The following is a 15,275-nucleotide window of genomic DNA, read 5'->3' as shown; positions in this document are numbered from 1 at the left end:
TGCATTAAAAGAAGGAAGTGTAACTTCATTTTTTCTTCTAATACATATCTGAGGATTGATGAGGTATTTAGGAAAACTGCACTGTTCGGTTGCACGAGCCAATAAAAGAAAAAAATGTTCATGTGCTGTTTTTTTGACAGCTTCCTGCACTGGAAGATAGCTGCAGTAGCTGTCAGAGCAACACTGCATTGTGTCACTTTGTGAGGTCTGGTCAATTACTGCAAATGATATTGCATTCTCCCCGCTGTCAGTCTGCCAACTGTCGACTGGCAAAGCTAGCAAAGTCATTTGTCAACTTCCTGCCCTCTCAAGTTCCCACTTATTGTCTTTTTGAAAAGCACATACCTTTGCTAATAGCAATGAAGGTCAGGGACACGATGGCAAACTCACCTATAAATCTTTAATAGGGAAAGGAATTATCCCCATCTGGAAGGAACAGTTCATAACAGAGGAACAGGGGAGCAAATGAGCACCAGGAGGATAGTCTGAGAGCCTCTGTAGCCAGGTTTCCTCTGTTTTTGTCTCCTGCAATTGACGCTCTCTGACTGGCCAGCTGTTGTCCTGATTTCACGCCCACAGAAAAGACATCATAGATGATGCAATCATGTGTTAGAGCTCAGAGAGTGAAGGCAGAGAGATGGCAAAAGGTTTTGTTTCCAGATCTTGATTTGTCTTCACAGAACACTTAAATTCATTGGAATTTTTTTATAAACCAACTAGAATTTCAATAGCTATATATATGTATATATATATCAATCTATATAAATACCTATGTAAATACTCTGACTGTATGATAATCCAGATAAATAAGGGACCATACATAATCAGAGTTTCACTGAAGGTTTAATCCCAAGGGATAAATAAAGTTGAGTCTAACTCTAATATATATATGGACTCACTGTATATATTCCATGCACCCTTTCTTCTGTTTTTGACTTTTTTAGCTGATGTAACAAGTAAATTTCTCCTCTCTGAGATCAAGAAAGTCAATCAATCAAATCAATCAATAGAATAAAGTTTACATAAAGATATGAAAATTATTGCATGCTTTTATATTTAGCATCTCTATTAAAGGTTTTGGTCTTTTGGGGCATGACTTAAATATAAGTTTTCTATAGATTCAATGAAATGAATCTATGCACATCAATTCAGATTGTAGAATGGGTAATTCCAACAAATGAATTAGCTTTTTCCTAGACCGTCCGCCGTGGAAGTATGTATGACTGTTCTGTTGCTGTACAACTGCAATCTACTACATTTCATATTTTATTAGTGTGACAAAGTTGTTCAGTTTGTGTTCACCACTTGTCCTTTATTCTTTTTCTGATTTATAATGCTTAAATTTAAACATTAGTTTACAACTTTGCGTCACTTACTATCCCGGGTTTGTTTGTGTTAGCATTATGTTGCAGTTTCCATCTATTTATGTTTAGGTTAAAGCTATTACTTCTGGATTATTGGTTGAAATTTTGTGTCAAAGTATTTTCATGGTATTTGTTTTCCTTTTTACTTACCATTGTTTGTCTAAGTATTTCCTGGTAAATTGGCTAGATGATGTCATCAATTACCTTGCTGGGTTCTACCATTTAGGGTTTCCTTTGGAGTAATGCTTTGATTGTTTTTCTTTAAAGTAACTTTTTTAGTTATCTTGTATCACATTGTTTATTTTTGCAGAGTTTTTAAATGAGATCAATAATGTAATTGTTTTTTCTCTGTTTAGACTTTGTTTGTTTTTGTTTTTTTTTTCTACCTGTTTAATTGTTGCTTGGTCCACTCAACTGCAGGTGTGTTGCCACTTGGTTATATAAGCACTGAGCTCTTGGAAGCTCAGAAAAAGGAGAGTACCAATAAGTTAAGGGTAGACATTAATGTTAGTTTTGGTATAACAGAAATAAAGGGTATAATTAAACAAAAAGCAAAAGAGAGGTGGCAAAAGTTATTGAATGAAGAAAAGAAAGGAAGGTGGCTTTATAAAATACAAAAGAGAATTGGACCAATGAGAAGATCAGAAAGGAACAGGAGAGAAGAGATTATTATTTCTCGACTTAGAATAGGACACACTGGATTGAATAGATCGTTATTTTTGATAGGGAAACATCAGACAGGGAAATGTGACTGTGGGGAAGATGAGACTGTGGAACATGTCATTTTAAATTGTAGTAAATATTCGATACAGAGAAACAGGTTAATAAGGAAACTTAGTGACATGAAAATGAAACTTGACATTGTCGATTTATTGCAGAAGGAATCAGGAAGCAGAGGATATCGGGTTATATTTGAATTTTTGAAACAGATTAGGTTGTATAATAGGGTATAGTTTTATTTTAATTTTTATTTTATTTTTTCTGCCATGTAGTCCACACTCCATACCAGTTGGTGGCGGTAATGCTCACCTAACTTTTTTTGCCAACCGCCAATAAAAATCAATAAGAAGAAGAAGAAGAAGCTCAGAAAAAGGGAGAAAATGCTGAATTAAAGACAACAGAGAAATCTGGAACCGGTGGCTGAAGCTGTTTCTTTTGTTCACCTTACTGATCCTCGACCAAACTACTTCACAATTAGCATTTCAAGCTATAGGCCAAGAAAATATACCAACACCAGCCGTTTGAACTAAAAGGCTGGATTAACTCCCCGGTATGCAGTCAAGTGTTCTAGAGTCCTGACCTGGTTATTTGATACAGGCAGAGATGGCAAAAGTACTCACTTTCCTTACTTGAGTATAAGTACAGAAACTTGTGTTAAAAAATACTCTGGTAAAAGTTGAAGTACTGATTAAACTTCTTTACTCAAGTAAAAGTAACAAAGTACAGGCTTGTAAATTTACTTAAAGCATAAAAGTAAAAGTAGAAACCACTTTTTTCATGCCGTTGCCTACATTTTAAATGGATGTCTGCCAATAGGACTAGATCTCCGTTGTGTTCATTTTCAATCATCTCGTCGTCCATACTACTATGCTAACGCCACTGCCACCAAGCTGCAATGATTTGCTGCAAATGAATACCGCCGAATCTGTCGATTCATCTTGTAGTGGTGCGTCAAATGCAACGTAGATTCCCATCCAACTAGATTGAATTTTGAATTTGGTAACTCCATTGAAATGATTCAAAACTAAGGTAACGAGCCAATTTTTTAAAATGTAAGGAGTAGAAAGTACAGATATTTGTGTAAAAATATAAGGAGTAGAAGTAAAAAGTCGCCATAAAAATAAGTAGTAAAGTAAAGTAAAAATATCAGAAAAGTCTACTTGAGTACAGTAACGAAGTATTTGTACTTTGTTACTTCCCATCTCTGGATACAGGTGAGTTAAATGTGAGACCAAGTTTTGCACCTTTGTTCTAATTACTCAGCAATATTTTCTACAACTTTTTCCTTAAGACCAACTTTATTGAGAGCTTTTGTCTGAGCCAGGGCTCTCTGTAGCTTCTCCAGAGTTGCTTTGGGACTGCCACTGTTATTTTAGTTCAGTTTAGATCCTTAATTAAATGTCTGAGTAAGGAAAGCACCTAAATTTTAGGTGACATGGCCATGACAGATGGTAATGGTTTATATTCAGTTTTATCAAATCTGAAACCTCCAAAGAGCTTAACGATATGTTCAGTCATTCATGCATTAACATGCTGATGGTGGTAAACTATATTTTTAGCCACTGCTGCCCTGGGGCAGACAGAAGGAAGCAAGCTGCCATACAGTCTGTATCACACCTGTTCCTCTGAACAACATCAAACAAGGTCAGTAAAGTTTCTTGCTGCTAACTGACCAATTACAGGACAAACCAATACCTCATTATTATAAGGGCTTTTTTAAATTTTAGAGTAAATGTCCTGTTTCTTATGACTGGTTTGTGAGTCATTTTGCATGCATTTTTATCCTACTTAAACAAAGCATGACATGCATAGTTGTTGTCTAGCTTGGCAGGAAGCAGAACAAGTAAATATCCTAGGCACCATTTAATGCAAATGTATAGCAACAAATTATTGACTGAGGCATCTCCACATCATTTTCTCATCTGTCTTTAGTATAAAAGATAAAAAGGAGACATCATAAACTTCTCTAGAGGTCTATTAAGTTTTATTTGCTTCTTGATTGATTTTAAAAGAAGGCGCAGATCAGGCATCGCCAAAGTCGGTCCTCGAGGGCCGCTGTCCTGCAGGTTCTAGAGGTTTCCCTGCTCCAGCAAAGCTGATTTGCATTTATAGTTGATTAACAGGCTTTTGCTGAACAGCAATCATCAGGATCAGCTGTGCTAAAGCAGAGAAACCTCTAAAACCTGCAGGACAGCAGCCCTCGAGGACTGACTTTAGGGATGCCTGGTGTAGATTCTGACTGGTGGAAAATTGTTCCTGGTTCACACACGGTTAAAGAATGCAAATGGATGTAATAAAGCCAACAATCAGTGCGTGCAGAGGTGCACAAATAAAAGAAAGGTGACTTAATGGTATAGTCTTGATGATAAGTAACAGTAAAACCAGGCTCCGTGATGGTGGGTGTAAGTGAGAAAGCCAATAATGCAGAAAACAGAGTGCTCATTAAAGTGACAGATGAGCTAAAAGATAGAGTTAATCCAAAGGAAATGATTACGTGTAACATTTGCGGATTCAGGTCTTCCTCTCTCTCTATGTCAGCCGTGATTACACGGGCTGGTATGAAAACAGGCGAGCAGAGAGATGAAAGCTGTGAGAAACCAGGACACGAACAAAGTCAGAAAACAGAAAGAGGGGGCCAGCGCTTGAACACTGTGCCATGACAGACAGCCTTTAGGGCTGTTTTTATTCGGCTGCCAGGAGCTTTTTGGGATTCGTTTTATCTGCTCTGCCTTCCCATCCACCCACATGCCCACCCCTCTGGATGGTGCTCCAGATGATTTGCGTCCAGTTTGGCTTCACTCGAGCCAATAGAGCCTCTAAAAGCAGACACACTCTGCCTTTCTCTCTGCAATCAGCCTGTCTGTCTGCTGTTTGAGAGATGTTAAACCTCTTTTCTGCCTGAGTGGGTTTGTTCGCATTTAGGGGAAATGTCCCTTGAGCTTTCAAAGATGGTTATACTTTTTCATTTTCATCTCTTCAGATGATTTTGTGTTGTTGCTTAAAGGGAAAAACATCAAACATGGAGCAGAGCATATTACACATATTGTTGTGATTTAAATGTTAAGAGCAGATGCGTTACATGGGAAGCTGAAGGAGTTGCAACAGAAGGTCATAATAGCTGTGTGTCCTCTTTAGGAGGAAAGTGTTGTCAAAAAATGAATGCCACTTATGCTGATTGCTGACCTACTTGGAGCATTGCTTGAAGGATGGTTAAAAATGATGTGATCAATACTTCACAAGGGTTAGAGTTTTGATGATACTGTTGTAGACACTTCTATTGATCCTTATTGAAAGGAGTCCGCTCTGTCTGGTGCCCTCTCAAATCAATACCAGTCAAAAAGGATGAAACCTTTGAGAAATTTAGTATGCCACAGTTTAACAGACAGCCGATTGGACTGAATGCATTTTTTTTTAAATAAAAGATACATAAAAGTAACAGTGAAAAGTGAATATATGTGTGTAGGGTATATGTGTGTATGTATATATACATATCTATCTATATATCTGTCTGTCTGTCTGTGTGTATATGTGTGTGTGTGTGTGTATATATGTATGTCATTGCATTACTTTTACAATCTAGTATACATTTGTTGAAATCTTGTTTTAATGTTTAAAACAGTCTCTTTGGTATCCTCCTCTGGTTTAAATAAGTGTACTGCATCTTATTTAGAGTCAGTCCTTGTTATTGCAGCCTCATCCAGAAAAACTTAGGTCAGTAACTCTGTCCGGTGGGTTATAAAAAGTCGATCCATTTCCTACTTACCTCCTTGAGAAGTTGAAGCAAGTCCAAATACAGATGGAGTTTTAACAGTTTATTCTATGTTATATCTAACCTGTTAACTGAAAAGCTTACACTAACTTACCATGAGTCGCCTCCTCCACAAATAATCCTCGCATTTCCTCAGTCGCGGGTGACAGTAGAGGAAAATTGTCCATCTCACATGACTGCTGGGTTATTCTTTTCATTTCACATACATCATAATTTGACATATGCATAGCACAAACTGACAGCTACCTGTCTGAAAAGAACACACTACCAGCCTACACTTTGTTTTAATAGCCAAGTCAAATCCTGTTTTTTTATATTTAGCTGTCAGACCGCCATACAGTTTGTCTAGATCTATACACATTATTTTAATCAACTATCATCTCTGTGATTGTTCTCCATCACCCTTAAGAAGACATTATGTAAGCTTTCTTTAAAATAGCCTTTTTATTTGACCATTTATGAATAAATATAACATATTTCTATGAGCAGAACCAGACCTCAGTAGTTCAACGTCTATAAGCATATGTTCAGGTTGGATGTTCCAGAGGTGTTCTGCAGATGTGACGTCAAGCAAATCCATGTTAAATGGGTCCAACCTGAAAAACAATCAAAGCATTATATTGAAGATTCATTTAACTCAGACACTAATGGCAACTCTACATGAGGTGAAAAAAGTAAATAAAAAATCCCTACAAGCTATGAGGACAAGCAACGTTAGGTTTAGACCATTTTATTAATCCGAAAATAGACGCAATTCTTTTGAGCAGTACAGGAAACAAAGTTGGTGCACCTTTAAAACCAACCATAATGTAAAAAATATGATTTAAAAAAGAAAAAAGTAACAGGGAGTTTGCAGACCAAAATGAATAATGATAAAAACACAGAAAGATAGTAAAAATATAAAATAGTTATAAAAAAAAAACAAAACAAAAAAAACAACAGACGCTCTACATAGAGTAGTGGAATTGCTGCTGGCATAGAATAATTTGCATAGTGGTTTGTTTTACAGTGGGGCATTACAAAGCAGCGTCTTGAAGGCAACAAAGTGAATTCCTTTCTGAGAACATGTTCTAATGAAGAAAGGATCACTTTAGCTTTTTTTTTTTTGCAAGTGTTTTTTTTATTACAAAAGGAAGGCAAGTCCCTCTGGTTCATTCCTATGATTTTAGAACAGATTTTGACGACCCGATTCAGACTGCTTTTATCTTTCAATGTGAGGCAATTATACCAACAGATAAATGAAAAACACAATGAAAGCCTGATAAAACCTTTGCATGATAATCTGACTAACTGAAAAAGACTTTAGTTTTCTCAGAAGGTACATCCTTTGTTGAGCTTGTTTCACATAAGCTGCAGTATTAACTTTAACTTAAGCTGGCTGACAAAAACTGTTCCAAGATGCTTATAAGAAGAGACCGGCTCAACGCCTTCACTATGACTAATGGTGTTGGTGACCAAATCCGATTTACATCTAAAATCAAAATTTGCGAGGAGGTGCTCTCCGTAATGCCTCTTTAAAATCTGGTCTAGCCATAACTCTTAAGACCTGGGTAAAGCCACTGTATGGACTCAATAAGTTGTTTTTTGTTCTCAAGGTGGCAAGAACAAGATGTTTTTCCTCCAAGTATTCATACTTTGTGGCAAATTTAGCAACTGAACTCATAGAAAGTCCCATTTACTGCAGCTTATGTCCAAAAATAAAATTATGTGATTTTGTTCTTACATCTGCAAGAGCAAGAAAAAATGTCTCACTTCTTGTGGAGTATGTAATAACCTTTATCCATCACCCTTAAGATGTGACTTAGCTATCACCTTGTTGCACTCTGAAAATGTTAATATTTGGACCTGTGAGTCTTTGAATCAAAGACAACACTAAGTATTGGTTTAACAGCACATATAACAGCACAGTGGCTTGCTGGTTTACCTATGTTTGCTAGTCCATGATAGGGTAGATATTGAGTCTGCTTTCATAACTTTTTGCCAATGTTTGCCTTCAGAAAAATAGGCCACTCTTGACATCATCAGGTGATACAACCAACAATATCAGAACAAAGTTCAGAAGTTATGTCTGTAAAGAATGGGAGGCCTTGAGTGACAGCCCTGAGTTAAACCTAACCATATAAAATGTGTTCTTACACATGGCAACAGAAATCCCCTAAGGGGATTTAAATACAAAATATGATCTTGAGCAATTCTGAGATGTTGTAGATCCAATGGAGGCGGACAGGAAGGCTTGAGAATGGAGGCTGGGCAAAAGAGCTGACCTCATGGATAGAGCACAGCTGTAAAGTGACAAACATTTCCCCACCCGTTTTATCCTGATGTGGCACATTCTGCAACAGAAATACTGCCAACGAAAAGTTTACCTGTCAGGCTGGCAAAATGTGAGACAGATGCTGCTCCCGTTCCCAAATAAAATGTAAAGTTTAAAGAAAGATTCTAGTAATTAAAATGTCATGCAAACAAGTGACATATTTAATTTTTAGGTTTACAATAATAACGCAAAAGCAAAATGGTCCTAAAACTATAAATTATTGGCAATATTTTTTTTTTTTACTTTATCACTGCAGACTTTGCTATCCATTATTTTCCCAGTAGTTTGACTGCTCACAGCGTTTGTTAAGATGTATCCATTAATTTATTTCTTAGAATGCAATATACAGCCAGGTTATAATCATATCTCCCCGATGCCTCAGCACTAGATGTCAAGGCTCAGAACAGAGGACCTAGTTTTTGAAGCAGAGAGACACATTAATCAAAAACGTTTATTAAGACAACGCATCTGCGTTTGACTGGCGACCTGTTCATGGTGTACCCAGCCTCTCGCCCGTACACAGGTGGAGATGGGCACCAGCACCCCTCGCAACCCTGCCTGGCATAAAGCATGTCTGAAAATGGATGGATGGAAGGCATCTGCAGTGAACAGCTAGGGCGTCTAAGGCAGGAACCTCTGCAGGGAAAGAATACAGGTTAGTGACCACATCTATCTGGCAATGATAACAAATGTGAGTTACTAACCTGGTCTTAAAGTTCAGTCCGTCCCCAGAGGGTGAGGTTGGTCCCAGCTGGTCGGCTGCAAACAAGTCCAGGGCCGGAGAACAGGCAGGAGATCTGAACCGAGCAGATGAGGGAAGGCAGGATAATCCAGAGGACGAAGCCAAAGCGAGTATCAAGGACATGCTCAGGAGTCCAGGCCAAGAGCTCAAAGATCCAAAGAAGTACTGAAGGGAAATCCAGGACGATGTCAGGAAGTAGATCCAGGTTCAGTAAACAGGCAGAATCTAGGACAGGTCATGCAAACGGATCAGAACAGGAATAGGCAGGCTCAGAGGTCCAGAGGCAGAACAGTTCAAAATCAGGTAATCAGAAACACTTAGAAAACTCTCACTAAGGGCTCGAACATCTGGCACTGATGACTGGCAGAACACAGGTTAAATAGGGGCTGGAGCAGGTGGATTACATGAACATGAGGAGAAACTGGGCGGAGCTAGCAAGGTGAATGAAACGAATAATTGGGCCAGACATCAGTGCCAAGATCATGACACTAGAGAGGTTTATTTAGCTAATGTCAGTTGATTGAGCAGGTAGCAGTTTTTATATATATATATATATATATATATATATATATATATATATATATATATATATATATATATATATATATATATATATAAATCAGAGGTTTTGATCTTGTTCAATCTCCCTCTGAATTTACATGACCCTTTACATTTATACACACCATCTATTTTTCAGTTTTATGGTTAAGATCACCTGATTTAATCTAAAATGTCATTTTATTTTAAAATGAATTGATACAATGCCCTACAATAAGGTTCCCATAGCCTTGGAAGATAACAAAGGCCCACAACTTAACGGTGGGAATAATACATTTTCCACATATTCATGTTTGGTTTAAAGCCAAAACCAACTTTTATTTTTGGCTTTTAAATAAAAATCACTCGCATTCACATTTTTCCAAAGCATGTGGTTCAATTTGAAGTCTCTGTAGTGTTTTCAAAGCTTGTATTGATGCAACTAATGCACAGAAATTGAACAATAAGTCTTGAATACAGTATAGAACTCTCTGTCCTTGCCATAATATGATAAGATGTCCTTTTAAAATCCCCTGTGGGTTGAAGACATTTGAATTATTGTGCAGCACATCTGGCTTCTCAGAAATCCTGTTAGAGATGGCGTTAAGCCCCTGTTGCTGGTGATCTGCCCCTGTGTTCTTCATCAGACCCAAATTAGTGACATTAAACTCAGAGAGCCATCTCCTAACTGGATTTCTCGTTGCGTGTGAATCCTCGTAGGGAGGCCGGTTCAGCACTTTGCCATCTGTCCCCCTACTTCCACCCTCCGGAACTGCTTTTCCCAGAAATCAACACCCTGTGGTCTGACTCACACTTGCCAGAGTAAATGCTGCATTCAGCCATTACAGACATGACATGAGACAATGTGAATTGCACCTTGTTTTAATGCTGAAAGGTGTTGCGGACTATTTTTGTTTCCTGACATCTGGTCGTTCCTGTAACGGCTTCAGTCAGCATGCAGGATGCCTTTTGACAGCCCTATGCTTGATAAAACCTCAAGGCCCTTCAAGTGCAGAGTGAAAGGGGCTGTAATTTTGAAAGCAACAACTTCTTTAGACACTTTCATAATAGAGTTTGGGCTTTGATAAAGCAGTATCTGGGATAAAAACACTTATTAAAGCTTGTTTCAGCAAAGTTAAACTGACTAGTATATCAGCAAATTATATTATGGAGTACACTGAAAAATACTTTTTTTCCCAGTTGGCAGTTTTAACATTTTGTTACCTAATTGACACAAATTTAAACGGTAACCAGATATTTTGTAGACCAACACAAAGTAGAAAGAATGTTCCCAAAATAAACGTCTGAAGCACAGTGTTTCTGTTTTGTCTTTTTCTGCACTTCTGCATCATTTATTGTTTATTACATATTTTAGAAAACTTCACTGCTTGGTCATTGCTGTGAAAGATGTAAGATATTCCCTGTTGCTGTATTCTGTCATATGTACATCACTGGGTTGCCATGGTTCAAGCATGATTTCAGCCGTCTCTAATCCATCTTAGTAATCATTAACAGTTCAACTTAACCAGTCGACTCTCTTGGTATCTATAGGCTTTATCAGTGGTGGGTTTTTTCATAAATAGCACCCTGGACAAGGCACTTTTTTGACCATCCTAAGTAATCATAATGCAGAAAATGCATGGTAGTCCTTCATAGATTGACTGCACAAGCAAAAACGGTGGAAAAAATATCAGAAATAAGTTAGAGTTGTTTAACTGGTGCTTGTTGTCCTCGTTCAAATGCTGCCCAGGGCAACTGTCCATATGCTCATATTCAGTCCAGTCATTTTCTGAGGGAATCTTCTGTTGCACTCTCCTATTGTACCAGTTATAATTTGCTCTGTGCTGCTGTATGTTTTGCGAGCTGCCAATTTTTTATTTATTTATTTTTTTTTCTGTTTCGTCATTGAGATTCATGAGCCCATGATTCCATTTCCTGACTGCATTTGGGTTCTTGATAAAAGTTCAGTCACATTTCTGGTGAAGGTTCTAAGTCATCCAGGTCATAGTCATTCCAAAAAAAATAAAAATAAAAACAATCCACTGGACTTGGTTTTCCAAGTTTGACGTTTCACTTTCCATCCAGGAAGCTTTTAGCGTTGAGGTTTTATACAGCAGCCCAACAAAGCTTCAGTCAGATTGACTAAAGACTGTGTGATCATGTCTTGTCTATCAGTAAACAAGTCTTGCCATCTTGGTTTATGTCTGGGCATCAATATGCTGTCCTAATAATGTTGACTAAGGATGAAGCTGAGAATGCTCTTAAAAGGTTTGTTGGTGGCTTTTTAAAAAATGCTTTATAATTTAGTCCGAGAAAGACTGTTTCGTCACCTACCTCCAGCACAGACACAAACCAGCTGGTACTTTCTCTCCTCCTGCTTCACGCCTCAGTCCCCCTGCAGACTGCTCTGATCCTCAGCAGACCTCTGTCCATCTCCAGCAGTTGGCCTCAAGATGCTAGCCTTGGCCTGCCGTTGTCTTTTCCTGCTCTGTCTCCCGGGCGGTCTCCTTCGATGTCGCGGCAGTAGGCCGAAGCCACTCTACACTGCTTTTAGACCTCTCTATGCCCAGGACGGCATTGCTGGTTATCATCTCTTTCTCCCAGTGTTCTCCCGGTGTTCTCACACTGATTCCCCCTCGCTTCCTAAGCTCAGGAACAACATGTCCCTTACCTTTGTTGTCCAGGTAATTCGTCCCTCTGTTTTGGGCACTCTGACCCAAACATACATGGACCAAGGGCAGGAGAAAGATGCAGCAACCAGTGCTTGAAATCGCTTGTCTTCATAATAACTAAACGGTTGCCTGTTGGGGCCAGTTAAGTGTATTTTACAAGGATAAATCAATAAATAGTGTTTCATTAGTCTGTGTAGGATTGTATATAGCCCCTAACTTGCCACAATCTCATATGAGTGTAATTGGGATCGCCATGGTCTCAGCTCTGTGCTGCTGTAGCGCAAAAGATGTCTGCCTTCACAAATGGGAATGGACTCCTAAGTGATTTTAAATAGAAATTTCTAAGGCAAACATAAAAATTCAGACTTACATTTCATTGGTGATAACAAAATAACATACATTTAGATAATAAATACCATTTATATCACTGTACTGTACACAAGTCTCTGTAATTATTACACAATGTACCTTTAAACTCCTTAAACTGGTTCTATTGTTTGCTACTTCTTTATTCCAGAAGTGCCCTGCTTCACACCTTTTTTTGAAAACTCTGATCTGCTTTCCCTTTCCAGAGCATGATGCTGCCCCTCCCATGCACCCCTATGGGAGATAATATCCCTGGGGTGAGGTGCAGAGTTGACTATCATCCTCGATAGATCATAATTCTTTCTGTAAGATTCTTTTTTTTTGTGCCTCTCTTCCATCAAACCAGCTTTGTTGTCCCATCAATGGACTCTACTGCTGGTCCAAAGTTTCATTTACTATAAAAGGAAATAGCACTAGTGATATACAGTACTTGGTTATCTAGGTTATTTTTGCGCCAGAGCTTTTCTCTGCCATCTGTTGTCTGCTTTTGTAGACAAAGGTTGGTTTCCATTGCCAACTTTTATGAGGAGGCACATTTTAACTTGGCTCTTAGTGCTCAGTCTTTTAATTCTTTGTTAAAACTCTGGCAAAAAAAGTCTCCCTATCAATGCTTTGTGTTTATCCTGCGTGAACAGCACTGGTTCAGATGGACTAAGCCAAAAAACACAAACGGGGGTTTAAACCAACTTGATTTCTCCCACTTTCAATATACTAGATGTTTATTCAATACCTACCACTATACTTTCCCTGTGGTAAATAATGTAGTGATTAAAATAAATGTTCATTTGAGCTATATGAGCTGAACATGATATATTATCTGAAAATAACACTGTAGCTCATTGGTGGTCTGAAAGAATCAAATTAAAAAGTTTAATATACAAATATGAAGCATAACCTTATGGCAACAGTCATACTGGTGTGCTTGTGAAAGCCAAGCTGTTGTGCTATCAGCTCGCTGTCAGACATCAATGCCCAGAGCTATATTCACTAAACAGAACACACACGCAAAAAAATAAAATGAAATAAAATACAAATTGTTATCTAAAAGTGTTCATTATTAAATTAAATAGTATACAGGTACATAAGTGATTTAATCATCAATAATTAAACATATCATTAATTATGTTTTATTTGATTTTTTTTTGTCCAGTTAAATACATAGATAAACATTATTTTAGTTACAAAACATTTATATATTTTAAAAGGCATCATTTTAAATGCATTTGATTAAAAATCAACAGTTTTTTTTTTTTTTTTAAGATTCTTCTTAATTTCTTCTCTCACAGTCAATGGACATGGTTTAAATCTTAGGTCTAGATAATTGTTTTAAAGAGCAGGTTAACCAATCAGATACCCAGATCGGTTTAAAGCACCAAAACATTACTTTAATTTCTTACTGTAGCAAATAAGGCAGGAGGTAATGAGGTCATTAAATACTCAAATAACTGTATATTTAAATCACAAATGCTACATAAATGTATTTGCCAAATTTGATTCTAATTTATAAAATACTGTTTTATAAGTTTTATTTAATTATAATATGTGTATATAAAAATGTATTACTTTATTTATTTATTTTTTTTAGTCTTGGATGGGCATGACCATGCTTCCAAAAGAGATCAGGTATAAGTTTCTTTGGCGACCTTTAACGTTTCCATTAGGGGGCAATGTTGTATCAAGCTTTAAAATCACTGCTTTAGATAAGTGAAGGGAAGTGAAAAAGCTTCCCTGCCATGCGGTCTGTATTTATGTCCTGTTTGCAGCAGAATAGTACTATATTCTTATCTAATATAACCTTTACCTGGAGAAAGAGATGGCATTCTACCAACTGCAGCAAATTAAATCAGAATGTCATTATAGAAAAGAGGGAAAAAAAATTCAATATCTGCACTGTATGAGCAAAACAGGAAACATGGAACATGTTGACTTCAGTATGGGTATATCATTTCAGAGAAGCTAATGGAACAGTTCTCAGAGAGGAAAGACCATTAATCGATAACATGCATGATGCTGAATTACGACCGCTCTGCTAATAGACCTGACGAGCTTTTATGAATGATGGTTGACTGGATGCTGATCCCATTGGGAACAATAGATTCGCTCTAGGATTAGCATATGCAATCATTAAGAGGTTACATGTGTTGTCTATATTTCAGAATTGGAGCTTGCGGCATACTTTATAATATGCTGCATAATTTTCTTGCCCTTGCTTTGACCACTTTATTGCTCTGCCCTTCTCAGGCTCCTCCAGTGGCCTGCCCCTCACACCTCACCTTCGCTCTTTTCACTCCTAGTTTAAATCCAACCGCTCCATGGACATATAAGTATGGATACCATCTTTCACTAAGATCCTGGCCTCCTTTCTCCCCACCCGTCCTTCATTACAAATGATCTCTCAGCACTAATGAGCACATGTCTAAAAATACCCTCGTTGTCCTGAGAGCCGGATGTGTCGCGCTGCGTACTGAGCATTAACAGATGTTAATGGGTCCAGAACATCAGAGTGCTATAATGAATAGAGGCAAAGCTATTCAGGCTTTAGTAAGAGGGAACATTTTAATATTCAACATACATCCGCACAAGGCCACTAAAATTCCTTAGCCACAGAGCCAGTTCAGACACCCCCTCGACTCCCCTCCAGGCTACCTTCTTAACATCCTGCTGGTGTTCCCCATTGCTATGGCAACACCATATGACCTTCCTTTGGGAGGTTGAGCTCGTGTCAGTGTATTGCTTGAAAGATTTCATTCCAGCTGTCCTCTCATTTGTGGTTTTTGCAGCTCCATAATTT

The sequence above is a fragment of the Cyprinodon tularosa genome, unplaced genomic scaffold (assembly GCF_016077235.1).
Source record: "Cyprinodon tularosa strain WSP-4 unplaced genomic scaffold, ASM1607723v1 ctg199, whole genome shotgun sequence".
NCBI lineage: Eukaryota > Metazoa > Chordata > Actinopteri > Cyprinodontiformes > Cyprinodontidae > Cyprinodon > Cyprinodon tularosa.
Note: the sequence above shows the minus strand (reverse complement) of the source record.